This window comes from Aphelocoma coerulescens, chromosome 4, assembly GCF_041296385.1.
Source record: "Aphelocoma coerulescens isolate FSJ_1873_10779 chromosome 4, UR_Acoe_1.0, whole genome shotgun sequence".
NCBI lineage: Eukaryota > Metazoa > Chordata > Aves > Passeriformes > Corvidae > Aphelocoma > Aphelocoma coerulescens.
The window spans coordinates 26,166,147-26,179,685 of NC_091017.1; the positions used below are offsets into that span (position 1 = coordinate 26,166,147).

The 13,539-nt window shown below is 42.1% G+C and overlaps 1 long non-coding RNA gene across 1 annotated transcript; it reads right to left on the minus strand.

Moving 5' to 3' along the window:
- Nucleotides 1-11,977: 11,977 nt before the first annotated feature.
- LOC138108987 (uncharacterized) lies at nt 11,978-13,316 on the minus strand. Its single transcript, XR_011150182.1, has 3 exons — nt 12,525-13,316; nt 12,281-12,386; nt 11,978-12,136 (listed from the first exon to the last, which is right to left on the minus strand). It is a non-coding gene; the product is annotated as an uncharacterized lncRNA (long non-coding RNA).
- Nucleotides 13,317-13,539: the final 223 nt, after the last annotated feature.

Below are 13,539 nucleotides of genomic sequence, written 5' to 3' on the forward strand. Positions count from 1 at the left end.
TTATTTAGCGTGGTTTTTTGTGGTATTGAGTTCTGTAGCTGCACTGTTTAGTGCTGCTCCTTTGAGTGCCATGATGTGGCCCCAAAAGCTGACATTGCTGCTACAGAAGCCCCTCCATGCAAGGCAGTGAGGCAGTTTCCCACAGGCAGGTTTGTGTTTCACTCTTGACCAGCCAGAGGTCCTGATTGCTGCTCCTCTCTTTGGAATTTTGCCACCCACGCAGGTCCTGAAGTGCATCAGAACTCTTGATGAGGCTACCCTATTGAGGCACCTCAGTAGCTTTGACCTCAAATAACAGACTAAGCTCTATGCAGCTTAACACCTTTAAATTACAGGACATTGTTCCAGGGAACAGGCCCAGCACAGCGCAGCGGCCACAATGTGACAGCCGTGGAACGAAGGGGTTACCTGTGGATGCCTGAAGAACAGCCCCAGAGCTGCCCACCATGGCACAGGGTCCCCAGGACCCAGCAGGACCTGCTGGGTGTCCCTTGTAGGCCACCACCAGGCTACTTGTGGGTCTTTGTCTTGCCTACCTGCAAAGCCATGGGGGGAGAAGATCACAGAATGATTTGGGTTGGAAGGGACCTTTAAGGTCTTGTCCAGCCCTCAAGATGAAGCAAAGACAGAGGCACATCCACAGGCACGGCCAGCACAGCCAGCAATAAACATGTTTGTGGTAGCAGAGAGGTTTCTGTCCTTGTTCCAGTGCAGCCTGATAGGGAAGTGCCTCTACTGTGGCTCTCCACCCAGGGAACATGCAGAGTGGATGTGAGGGAGCTGAGAAGATCCTTCAGCTGTCTATGCTGAAAATTTTGAGGGTATTGACATTTCATGTCAGCTGCACTCACCAGGGTTAATTAAAGTCTGTGTTTTATAGATTGTCCTTGGCCATAAACGGAAAAGCTGCCTCAACTGGAAATCAATAGAGCAATCTTTAAGCTCTTTTATTTTATTACATATAGGGTTCTAATTGGAAAAAATTGAGGGCCGTAATTAATGGTGCCAGAGAGGTCCTGAGATGTATGTTCAAAGCGTCCTGAGGAGAGTGCTTTGCTGCAGGCAGCGTGCTGGAGATGCCCAGCATGCCGGGGCACAGCATTGAGGCCAGGCTCACTCAGTGCTGGTGAGTGAGCTCCCAGGAGCACTGCAGAAATCCAACAGCAAATCAATAGCCAGCACTCTGCCCAGAAATTGAGGGGACGGCTGTGAAGGCAGTGCTGTCACCACAGGGCACAGCAGAAAAGCCATATCTGCTGGCTGCTGACAACCAAGGAGTGTCACAGATGCTGCCAATGGCCTCCCTGTCCCGAGCCAGTGAGACTGATGTGCTTTATGCCTTTCTCTAAGTCTACTGTGCACTGGTATGCAGTGAAATGGTTCACCCCTCTTCAGTGGGGTGGAGTCATTCCAAAACCACAGGTGCCTTTGGGGCTTATGGAAGGTGAAGTATCCTGACAGGGCTACTGCTTTCCCTTGCAACAGCCTTGCTGGCAGGCCATACAACTTTCCCACAACAAACAGGCCAAGGAATATTTTTCATTTAAACAACTTTCTGAGCAGTGCCTGTGAAATAATTCTGTCCACAAACAATGGAGTGTCAAGGATCAGAATCATTCCTGTGATCCAATAAGCAGAATAAACCCCAGAAGACTGGCCCATTCACAAGCAGCCAACATGAGGCCCTCGGCCAAACGTGTGAGAATAAAATGTAAGTACTTAGAAGGCTAATAAGCTGCTTGTGCTTGAAAAGCATTTCATGCCTACCTCTTCAGCATTTACCTTTTAGAAATAATTATTTTCAACTTTTCTATGTTGTTTTTCTCATTTCTAGACCTTTTCCCTGTAAATAATGACAAAAGCATTTTTCTGTCTGTGAGTCAGATAAGTTACTTGATACAGCATCTTAGGGTAGAAAGCCAATAGTCAATAGACTGTGCCACATGGGGTTTTTTGTTTGGTTGGTTCTTTTCCTTCAGTGCCCACTTGTCTTGTTTAGAGCTGGGTCCGAAATCCCAGCATGCTGCAACTGGTCACTCCCAAAATATTGCAAAGCTTTTTACTGAGCAGGGTTAGACTCTGGGAAGAGCCCAGGGAAACTTTTCTGTGCTTGAAAACAGTGACTTGCTTTCCCAAGTTGAGCCTGAGATAAGCAGTGCTGAAAACACTTTCTCCTGGCAAAACTGAGCCCTGCACACTTTGCTGGCAGTGATTAATGATACCCCAAAGTCTTTGCCACCCAAATATGTCCTTTAGTCTTGGATTGTAACATGTAGATCAGAATTATATACTCGACCTACAAACTTGTTCAACAAGTAACTCACGAGCTGAACTAATTTGTAAGCAGATCCAGTTCAATTACATTTCTGTGGGCATGTTCATTCCACAGTGAAGTGGATGTCATTTACTGCTTTAGCAAATTAGGACACAGAAGCTGAAGAACACAAAATTTAAATAGGACTGTCCACAGAGGATTTAACCAAACTTTAGTGAAAAGACTTTTACAAATATAGATCCATTTTCCTGGTATTCTCATACAGACGAAACTCACAGTGGAGAACCAACTTTAACTTTTGGGGCTTTTTTTGCCATACTAGTGGCTAGAAAAACTGTAGTGGCTCTTTTAGACATGTATTACAGTGGAGCTGTTGAGCCAGACAACCTGAATTGATTTTTCATTTCTTTTTCATCTACCTGATCCATTGCATGTAACTTCTTTAAATACTGAGCTCTCTCTGCAGACAGTTCATCACTTCCCATTAAAGCCAATTCCAGCACCTCCAGCCCTGCAGAAGTGCCCCAAATATTCTTTCAAATCCTTTCTGTGCTTTACAGATATCCTTCAAGCAAATCTGTCTTCTCTCCTTCATACCAACATTAATTCCCTTGTGATTTTTAACAAGCATGGAAGTTCATATGTCTCCCTTTACTACAAGTTTTGTAATTTCAGGGGTTAAGAGGATCTCAGGCTCTTATTTCCGCTCTCCACTAAACTCACCTCTTTTACTTGATACACACTCAGCACAAGTCAGTCCCTTTGAGAGATGTTTCCCAGCCTTCTGATGAGTTGGTTGTCTGCCATGCCCCTTATCATGAAGAGCCCAAACACCTTCCCTGTTTTGGTGTTTTTCACTTTTCCAGCATCAGGATTTGCAGAGGCCTGCTCTCTCCCCATCACTGATTGTAATGAGGAGGAGTTTCCACTTGCCACCTCCAGCATGCCTTCTGCAAGGTTTCATGGCGCTCCTGCCACCACCATGCCCAGAATATCTAATGCCTGCTCTCCAGGCTTGTCAGAAAGGGTCCAGCTCATTCTGTGATACAGGAATGTGGAGTAATGGACAATAGTTGTGCTAGACACGGGTAACGGATTACATTTCTGCAAACAGAAAAGGATAGCTACTTAATAAAGATAATACATTTTAATAGGCAGTACATTTTTTTTTTCTTGACGCAACATGGTATTTTCTGAAAGTATTTTGCACAAAAACACAAACAGGTATTTCACAATCTTTCTCTGCTTTTTTCTACTGTCCTTTCACTGTACAACATACCACAAAATATCTTGGGTTTTTAATCAACATGAAAATCCACAGTGACTGCTTTTTTTTTGAAGGAAACTTCATCAATCAGGAACCAGAATAGTTGTAGATGCCAACTAGCATATTTCAGATGGCCTGACCTTTCCAAAGTAGGCATCCAAGACTCCTCTGCTCCTGAAGAACACAAGTGATCCAGGAATACCTGAATGAACCACGTAAGTTCAGCTGAAGCATGGACACTTGTTTGTTCCCCATCTTTGATCAAGCTTCATCAAAAGTCTTCCATGGTGCCACTAAGACAGAAGATTGTCAGATCCAACAAAGTGGAAGTAAGAGCAATGGCCAAGCACAGGGAAAAAAACACTTTTCAGATTTGTCTATAGACATGAACTAATAAATCTGCTCAGTCTCTTACCATAATGCTGGGCAAGTTTTAATATTTCAGAGAAGGAAATTGGAGAGAGAAGTTCCTCAAAAGTGTTGCATCAATAGGTAACAAAACTTAGATGATCATCCTGGATCGTGGTCCTACACTTAGACCAACAGTTGTCTTCTTTCAATGTTCAATTTAAAAAAAAGTAATTCTTGGAATGCTACCAGTCAGTGGATTGAGACTGAGCAGATGCTCACAGTAATACAACTTTCAAACATTTATAGTTCTAGAAAGGTAGGGTACATGCAGATAGAAGCACTACTTGATATTTTGGAACTGCCAGCTCTGTACAAATTAAGAGCTACTGTAACTAGCACTTGAAACACTCTCTAAACTTCCAGAGTTATTCAATAACCCACAGGAATCCAATGCATTACTCAGAACACAGGGACGAAGGTTCATCTGTGAAATTGCTTCCCTTGCTGATTCCCACTGTGTGCCCCAGGCTATATGGGAGTCATATTTGTAGCACACATAATGCAATTAGCCAAGGAACAGGTGAAAACCAACTATTGCCTGCTACATTACAAGGATTATATTCAGTAATTTACAGAATTTAAAAGAGCCTCAGTGCAAGGTATATTCCTCCCTTCACAGAAAACAAGCACACACTTCAGCATCTCAGCCGGGCATCCCACCCTGTAAACATTTGTGACAAGCAAAGCATGTGCTACAGTGAGGAGTCTCATGGAAAACACTGAATTAATTTTCATAGTGGCTGTTTGCCCAGTCCTGTTTCAAGGGTCAGGCCCTGTTTGTATTCTGCTACATACAATTAAAAGATCCCTAGCTACCATAAGTTCAACAAAGTATACTGACATATTCCTTCCTCTGTGTGCAGAAAACATTTTTAGTAGCTACTATGCAAACATCACCTAATTTTTACATTATCTTCACCCTTCTTCTTTTTACATTCTCTTCAACCTGTTTCCCTGCTTTTACTATATGTGAAAATAATAAATATATATGATATACCAGTAATTAAGCCATCAAAAAATTACGTCTTTCCAGAAGGGAAAGGAGATGCTTGAGATTTAGAAGTCAAAACCTGGCCATTAACACAAGTGCCCTGATGGTAAAAAGCTTCAGCTGCTCCACATTTCCCATTGAAATGCAACTTTGGTGGGATGTTCCTGGATATCGTGATAAAACAGGCTGCTTCACATCTGAAATGACAAGAGTATCTCAGGATTATTATTCCAGGTAAGGTTGTTCAGGAACATAAGAGCAAGCTAAAATGGAAGACACAGAATAAATCCAATATGGGTTAGACAATAAGGATTAAATTCATTGTCCAGGCCATTGTCTTGCATCCACACATACTGAACCACCTCTGGGTTTTCAATAATGTAGGCAAAACTGCGTTCTGCTGCTCTAATTCAAGGAAAAAAGGAGGTAATTTTGTCCTTTTTATTGGCATCAGGAAAGCTCGGTCTCTGCATGCTAGAGGAAATGAGAATAGGTCAAAACCATCAAAGATGTTCCTCACATCTCTGGTCAGCCAGGTATTTCTCAGTGGAGGGTGATGGGACCCATTCTAGAGGGGCTTCATCCTACAGTGCTGGTGGGAGGCTGGGCTTTGCCAGAGCCTCTGTTGGGTCCATCCCACACATGCTGGGACACCCAGCTCCTCAGAGCATCCTTCTCCCCTACCTCCTGCTCTACCCTGGTCACATAGGACCCTTCCCACAGCTGCTTCCTTCTCCCTCAGCAAAGGACCACAGCTCTCCACAAGCGACAGAAGCAGCTCCATGGGAAGTGGATATTGTGGTGCCTGAGAAAGCTTCATACATGAAGGACAATGCAGTGCCCACATCAAAACCTGGGTTTCAGAGGTGCTCTGATGGTCTCTGCCCTCTCACACATAAAAATAGCATCCAGCACTTGCTGTGTATGTTAACCACCAAGGATTTCAAGAGGTAATAAACTACCTCAATCAAAGTGCTGGCTTTTTTCATGAAGTGAAAAAGATTCAGATTTTTCATGGAAAAAAAAAGGAGCAAAAAATTTCTGGGTACCAAATATTTTTTTTTAATAGGTATCTGCCTTTAAAAATCTATTCTTTCTCACACAAACAGAAAGAAAATTCACTCAGGGATTTACATCCAGGAAATGCTGAACAGTTAAAGTCACATGCTCTTGCCTATATAGGTCTGTCTCTGGAGCTGGAAGCTTCTTCAGTTTGCCTGTGAATCTGGTCACGATGGTGTGCTCAAGCTGAGCTTTCTTTAAGACATTTTTCCTTGAGGCTGCTGCCAACTTAAGTCATTGCTCTTTTTGGTTTGCATTTTTAACCCTTTTTTTTAGTTATGTGGCACAATACTGAGACTAAAAAGTATTAAAGGGACTGACAATCACTAATGTTATGGGATGGAAAACAAAGGCTATGAACTTACATATTTATTGCTGAGATGTGAAGAGTTGCCGAGTTTTATTCTTCCCATGAGATGAGTGCTCTCCTAAGAAGCAGAAAATATATTTGCATCAGATAAACATGGAAAGACAAAAGGACCAATGAGTCTAGCAGGAACACATCACTGACCACTGTACAAACCAGCCAGTCTCCTTGTCAGATTTACTTAATGCCAAAAATTGTTCACACGATAGATTTTTAGTACTCTTCCTAGTTTATCGATTATCTCCCCTGTGATTTGCTCAAAAATGGTGGGTTACTACCACAATGTATTTTCCAAGGTTGAAGAGGAATAAGACTTTAATTAATTTATAGCTATGATTAGAACATTGAACTATAAAAATAAGAAGATAGAACTATAAAATTAATTTTTGCCAGTAACACTGACATCAGCTCAGTTCCTCCAAAGCAGAAGGATGAATATTTAAGAACTTCACACAGTTCTCAATCCTCCTTCCCTGGAGAAGCAGAGGCACTACCAGCAGTTACAGGCAGGCAAATAAGAATCCAGATGAGGACGTGTTTACAGATGTCCCGTTTCCAAGGGCATGACTCAGGAATGGCAGTGGAATTACTTTGTGTCAGAGATTTGTACATGGAGATGAACAGGGAGTGGCATTCACAGACTGTCCAGAGCCACATGGAGATAGGCATGAGGGTGGGAAAACCCAAATGCCTCCAGGAAACTGCCTTCTGCCTCCCTGCTCACCTGCAGGAGACAATTTAATTCCTCATGCACACATGAGAGGCAAGGAAGTGATGTATTACATTCCAGGAGAAGTGAATATGTGTTAAAAAGCTACAAATGATCAAGGGCCTGGGGTTGCAAATTGTAATACAAGTTAGGATTATAGAAAAATTCACTGATTAGGCATTTAAATGATTAGCAGCCAAATTAAATAGTTGCACTCCTGAAGAGAATGGAAAAGACTTATCAATAGTTTTCCAACAGCTTTTCTTCACAGCAAAAAAGGCTCTTTAATTTAGTCCAGCTTTTTGGAGATGAGTACAAGACTTGGTATCTGCTAAAAACTGTTCAACAATAATGTGCTGGAATTGTGTTCACTTCCCAAGGGTTCAATTTTGGAAAAAAATATTTTAAAGTAATTTTGAAGTGTTGCTAAGATAGAGCTTCAGAAGTTCTGATCATGTCACATTTCAGGTAGAGAAAAGGGAATCACAGGTTTCTTCTAGGAAAAAAACTGAAACATCTTAACAAGGCATATTTTTTGTTAGATAAAAATCTTGTTTTGAAAAGCTAAAATAAAGTGAACCAGTTCAAATATTGCACAGTTTTATACTAACAAAGGAATGATATTTTCAAGAACGCTCATTTCTTTTTTAGTTCTTTTCCCCTTCTGCATGTCTCTTCTTTCCTTGCTTAATATGTAGAAATAGAAGATTAAATAGAGAATGAAAGAGAGAAGTTGGCAAAACTATTTAAAAAAGAAGGCGATGGAGAAATTAATTGTGAAATATATTACCATGCAGAAGATACTCAATAGTGGTAATAAATATCAGTACTTTTCTATCAATTCCACTCTCAGCTGTTTTTTCTGCAGACAGATTCACATGGAAGCACCCCAGGAGAATAACATGTCTAAGGGCAGGCTCCAGAGTCAACGTAGCTCCCTGATTACATCCCATTTATGCCACTAGACCTTGGATCAGAGTATGAAATGGGCAAGCAGCGTTGGCTGCAGAAGGCAGAGTGTTTGAGTGGTACCTGCCCACAGCGGTAGCCAGGCCAGGGAGGGTGACTCTGCCTTTCTGCACACCCTGAGACTGCAGCACACAGACACTCACGCCCTATCCAGATTTCCTGGTGCTACACACTTTATCCCTGGAACAGTGAACAGTGTCCCCCTATAATATCAATGTCTGGTGAGGAATGGATGCAGGCAGGGATGCTCTATGTTGCTTTGCACTTCCAAGAGGGCAGGAGCCTGCAAGACTTGTGAAACGAAACCAAGTTATGGCTGCTCCATGGTTGCAAATATGCCTGAAGATATTTTTGTCCTAAGGTCTGTGATCATTAGTGCCAGCCAACAATTCAGTGACGATGAGACAATGATTATACACTGGAGAAGAAGTGGTCACAGATGCTCTCTGTTCAAGAGATAAAAGGGTAATGGATGGATTTAGATACAGGGCTGCAGTATGCCCGGAGACTGCACAGAGACGTGTCCAGATCAGTTTGGGAGTTCAATGGTTCAGCAGTTTGATGTTCTGCTAAATATCCAGATGCAACTCAAAGAGCAAACCAAGAAGAACATTCAGACTAGGTGCAAGTAAGAAGACATTTATATTGATCTCAAAACAGCCTTAACTGACACAAACAGGTTCCAAGACTGAAAAAAACCCAAACTTGCCCCCAAACCATCACCCACCAAAACAAATGGGTTAAACCTTGCTTCCCAGAAAGGAAATGAAAACTAAATACTTGTGTTCAGTAGCTTGTTAGAACAGATGGCATTTTAATAGATTGAAGAAATTATTTCATACTGAAGTTTTTGGTGACTGAGAAAATAGAGGGTGCACTGGAGGTGCTCAACCAGTCCAGATAGATTACCTGGATCCTTTGAAGGCTGTCACAGAATCATAGAATTGTTAAGTTTGGAAAAGACCTTTAAGATCAAGTCCAACCATCAACCCAGCAACATCACCATGTTCACCACTAAACCATGTCCTCAAGTGCCACATCTACACATTTTTGAACACTTCCAGGAATGATGACTCTGTCACTGCCCTAGACAGCCTGTTTCAACAACATCCCTTTTTGTGAAGAATTTTTCCCTAATATCTAATCTAAACTACCTTGGTGCAACTTGAGGCCATCATTGAAAGAGAAAGGGTGCAGTTCCACAAAATATACCAACAAGAGCAAAATTGCTGCACAACATCGTCAGTGAAAAACTGGGATTTTATTTATTCTGAATTATGCATTTAGAGAAAGATGATACACAAACTCTAGTTTTGTGCAGCAGGAGATGGAAGGTATCAGGAGAAACCTGAACTGTCAGCTGCTCACTATATAGGTATTCAGCATCTTGAATAAAGGTATTGGTTGGTGTTCTGATATTCTGATCCAATTTGATGGATAGTATGGCAATAACTTTCTGATAATGGGTTGAAAATTCACTGTACATTTGTCCACCTTGAAAAGTAAGTGTGCAGCCTCAGAAAAATGGGAGATGAAGGGAACTGGAAGAAAGTATTTGGTGCATTTAAAGTGCTACCAACTGCACAGCTGCAAGTGCTACGTGACCCCCTTTACCTGTGGTCCTGCCTTGTGACACCTCTCCTGATGGAGGAGGAGTTGTGGGCTCAGATAGGTTGGCAGAGGGCAGTGAGAAGCCAACCTCACATATATCACGCACTTCTACAAAAACTGAAAGAAATGATGCACAGTTTGAGAAAGAGGCCTTAGGCAGAATATTTGGAAAATGAAGTCAGATACTGATGTGGAAGTTTTAGCTGACATGCAAAGCCTCACATTACACCTTTTATTCTCCCTCTCATACTCCAGTGTTGCATCTGTTTGTTGATTTTTGTCTGAAATTGGATTGCAAAAACAAAGACATAGGCATCATGAGGTCTCTAACTATTACTGTCATATAACAGACAGATCTCTAGTCAAACTATCAGGTTCATTGCTGCAGGAGGCTGCAGATATCACAGCAAACCAGACAAATTTGTGGAATTAATAGCCACTGAAATCTGTGAAACACCAAGGATACAAAGTCTGATTCAGGATGTCTCCAAGCCACGGACTGCTGAAAGACTATGGTGGAGGACAGGCTATTGGAGTCCTTTCCTGTTTGTCACGCTTCCTTTCACACCTCATGTGATCCACCCTCAGTGACAGGATTTGAGGCTACATAGATCCAAGGTCCGAGCAGGTACAGCTGGCTCAGATGATGGTTTCTTAGCCTCAGTACTAAAGGAGTCAGTGCTGCAGCAACCACTACAATACAGCACAGGTCTTTCATACACACAGCCTCCATGTGGCTACCCTTTGAACACTTCTGCTAGAGCCTTGGTCACTGATCCACTCAAAGAAATTGGCAGCGTAAGCACTGGGCCTGATCTGATACACCCTGCACACATTCTCCTCTAAAACAAGGCCGTGGTTCAAAAGGATAAAGATAAGGAAGACATAAAAGAAAAAAAAAACAACTTTTGTACTCATAAATCCTCATCCTTCAACGTACTTGTTTTGAGTTCATGGAAGGTAGACTGAGTACATGGATACTGAGGGCTGTTCCAAGCTGAAAGATAGCCAGGAAAGAAATAGTGCTGCAGTGAAAATGCAGGGTTTTATTCCTAATTAAAATTTCACTTGTGCAGTATTTGTTTTGATTTTTCCCTCACAAATATATCCATTTCTAACTATTAATGTTGCATCCTGATGCCCATGTACCTGAATAAGTAATGGGTACAATCAACTGAAATTACAGATTACAATAAGGTCAGTTTTGAAGCTCTGAAACAAACATTTCTTTGTCTCACCATTGTGGAAGGATATTGGATTAATCTCACTACAACTGGCCCTCTTCCCCTGCCCCTCCACATTTGATTCAGAATCTGAATATAGTATTCAGAATACACACACACTGCAGAACATCATGACATAAAAGAGAGTACAGACTGAGTACTATGAGTACAGAAAGCCTTTGACCTGGGTAAAGCCCTCTGACATTATTGGGAAAGCTGGAAGAAAAAGGATGTAAAAACAGTCTTTCACATAAAAAATAGGTTGTACCGCATCTCAAATTACATTGTCTGTAAGAAAGAAATTAATTGTGCTGTTATTTCACTGTAATATCTGCTGCTGAGAAATTGCTGGTAAGTGTCACTCAGGTTTGGAGCAAAGAATTAAAGCAAGCTTTCCATAAAATCTGATTGCAGAAGCCTATCTTTTATAAAAGTATAAAACTACCTCTGCAGACACAGGGAAAAAAATGTCTGTTTTTACCATGCTGAAATAAAAGAAAGAGGGGTGTATTACAGATGCTGGAGAACAGCATTAACTGGGAACCAGTAGCTAGGTTTGATGTGGGCCAGTGGGTCCAGCACCTGCAATGTACTGCAGCTCCCCTGCCACACACTTCACCATTTCCCTGCAAACTGCTCCTCGCTATGGCTAGCACGACAGAAGGATCTGAAAAATTCCCCATGGCAGAGAGAGGGTGTGTGGAAAAGTTCAGGTGAAGGACAGGAAGGCAATTGCTGCCGAATGGGCAGCAAAGAGTGGGAGGTGGCTCCCTCATGAGGAGCATCTCAGAAAACTGCAGGCTGTAAAGTCAGCAAATGCTTCACAGGGGAAAACATCACCTGACCCTCAGCAGTCTGAATCTAAGACTGCTTTAAAAACCCTTGAAAATGTGCACAGCTCACAAGTCAAATTAGAAATACAGCAGGAAGCATATGCTGTTTTGACTACAGTTTGACTATGTTTTTGACTATGGTTTTGTCCAAAAGTTTCAGCTGGAAGTGTGTGCAGTCAGAACTTGGTGGTGAGAGTAAACACAAACAGAGTCCAACCACAAGCTGTAAGGAGCTAAGAAAGTTTATTCCACAGTTTCTGTGAAGAAAGAAACACAACTTCAGGCTATTATACAATACAAGGTTAAAAAAATAAGAGTATCAGAAAGTGAGAAAGAAAAGGAAAGGGAGGGAGGTACTTGACATCTTTCTCTGTTGCAAGGCGAACCTTTCCTACAAAGCGGCATCTAGGTGTTCTACCTGCAGGGGGAAAAACATAAGACCCTGAAACTACATCTCAGAATAGGAAACAGAAAAAATCAGTATCATATCCTACATTAGCAGGAACACCCACTCTTACTGTTCCTAAGCATGCAGCATGCCAGCAGACTGCTCTTCACTGACCTACACTGCTTATCTTGCAAGTAATTGGAAGAGGGAAGGGAATTTCCATTGACAGAGTGTCTCATCTAGGGGGTCAGATTCTTCTGCTCCTAAAGACATCTGGATCCTAGATATAAAGAAAAAGAGGTCAAAGTCCCAATGCATGTTGAGAAACCTCATGGCCCACTATGGAACTATACCCCCTCACAGGGGTAAATTTCCCTTGGTTGGGTCCATAATGAGGTAAGCCCCAAAGATTTCTTACCTTCTTAAATGTCACGGTCTGTGCTTAGATGTACTCAACATAACAGGAAACAAGGTCTGCACCAGCTCCTGATTTGTCCCATTGTTCCAAAACCACATCTGTGGTTTGATGAGTGAGGCAGAACAATTAGTCTCAGCATTTGGAGGGTTGTGGAAAGCAGTGACAAAGACAATGTCATCCCACCACATTGTTTCAGAACATCACAGGATTTTCCATGTCCAAGCCCTAGCACCACAGTGGGTTGTCTTGAGGTACATTCAGTTGAAGAAGCAGATAACAGCTCTAAGGCCATCATTCCTGTTGAACAGCAGCAGCTTTTGGAAGAGATGTGGAGCGTATGGAGAATGCAAGTTTTTCTGCTTCCTCGGTTCATGCTATCGTGCACTGCACTGCCATCTCAGAGCACCTCTAGGTATTAAACGGTCTCTTTCCCCAGCACGATTGCAATAGGTTAAAGGGGTTTCAAATGGACCAGGTTAAGTGTCTCCCAAATATCCATCTTTGCCTGGTACGTTTTCTCATCTCTGTTTAGTAGCAACACTTGAATTTTCATTTTTGTCCACAATGGGTATCCTTGGAAGCCCTAATGCAGACAAGTACCACAGACCCTTCTCCAGCCTCAGGTGCCTTTCAGCAAACTCAGTGCAGAACAGGCAATACCCCTACAAGCCAAGTAAGTCATATCCTACCCTTTCACCTCAAAACAGCTCAGTCTGGTCATAAATCACGCTTTATTGGATCAGCTTATGCTTAGGTGCCAAGATTATACCCATGCCGGAAATATTATGTCACCTGCACATCCCTACAAGACTTTACATTGAATATTGAACTGGTGTGCTTCCATTAAAAGGCCTTTCATACATTTCACCTGCTCTAGAATAGTTACTCCAGGCAAGGGCCATAAAACAAAATTGTCAAGTCATTACTCAGGTATCAATACTTCTATCACGCATCATACACCTGTATGGAGTAGCCTTACCCAATTTTCTATTTACTATCCTTTCTGTAACTGAAC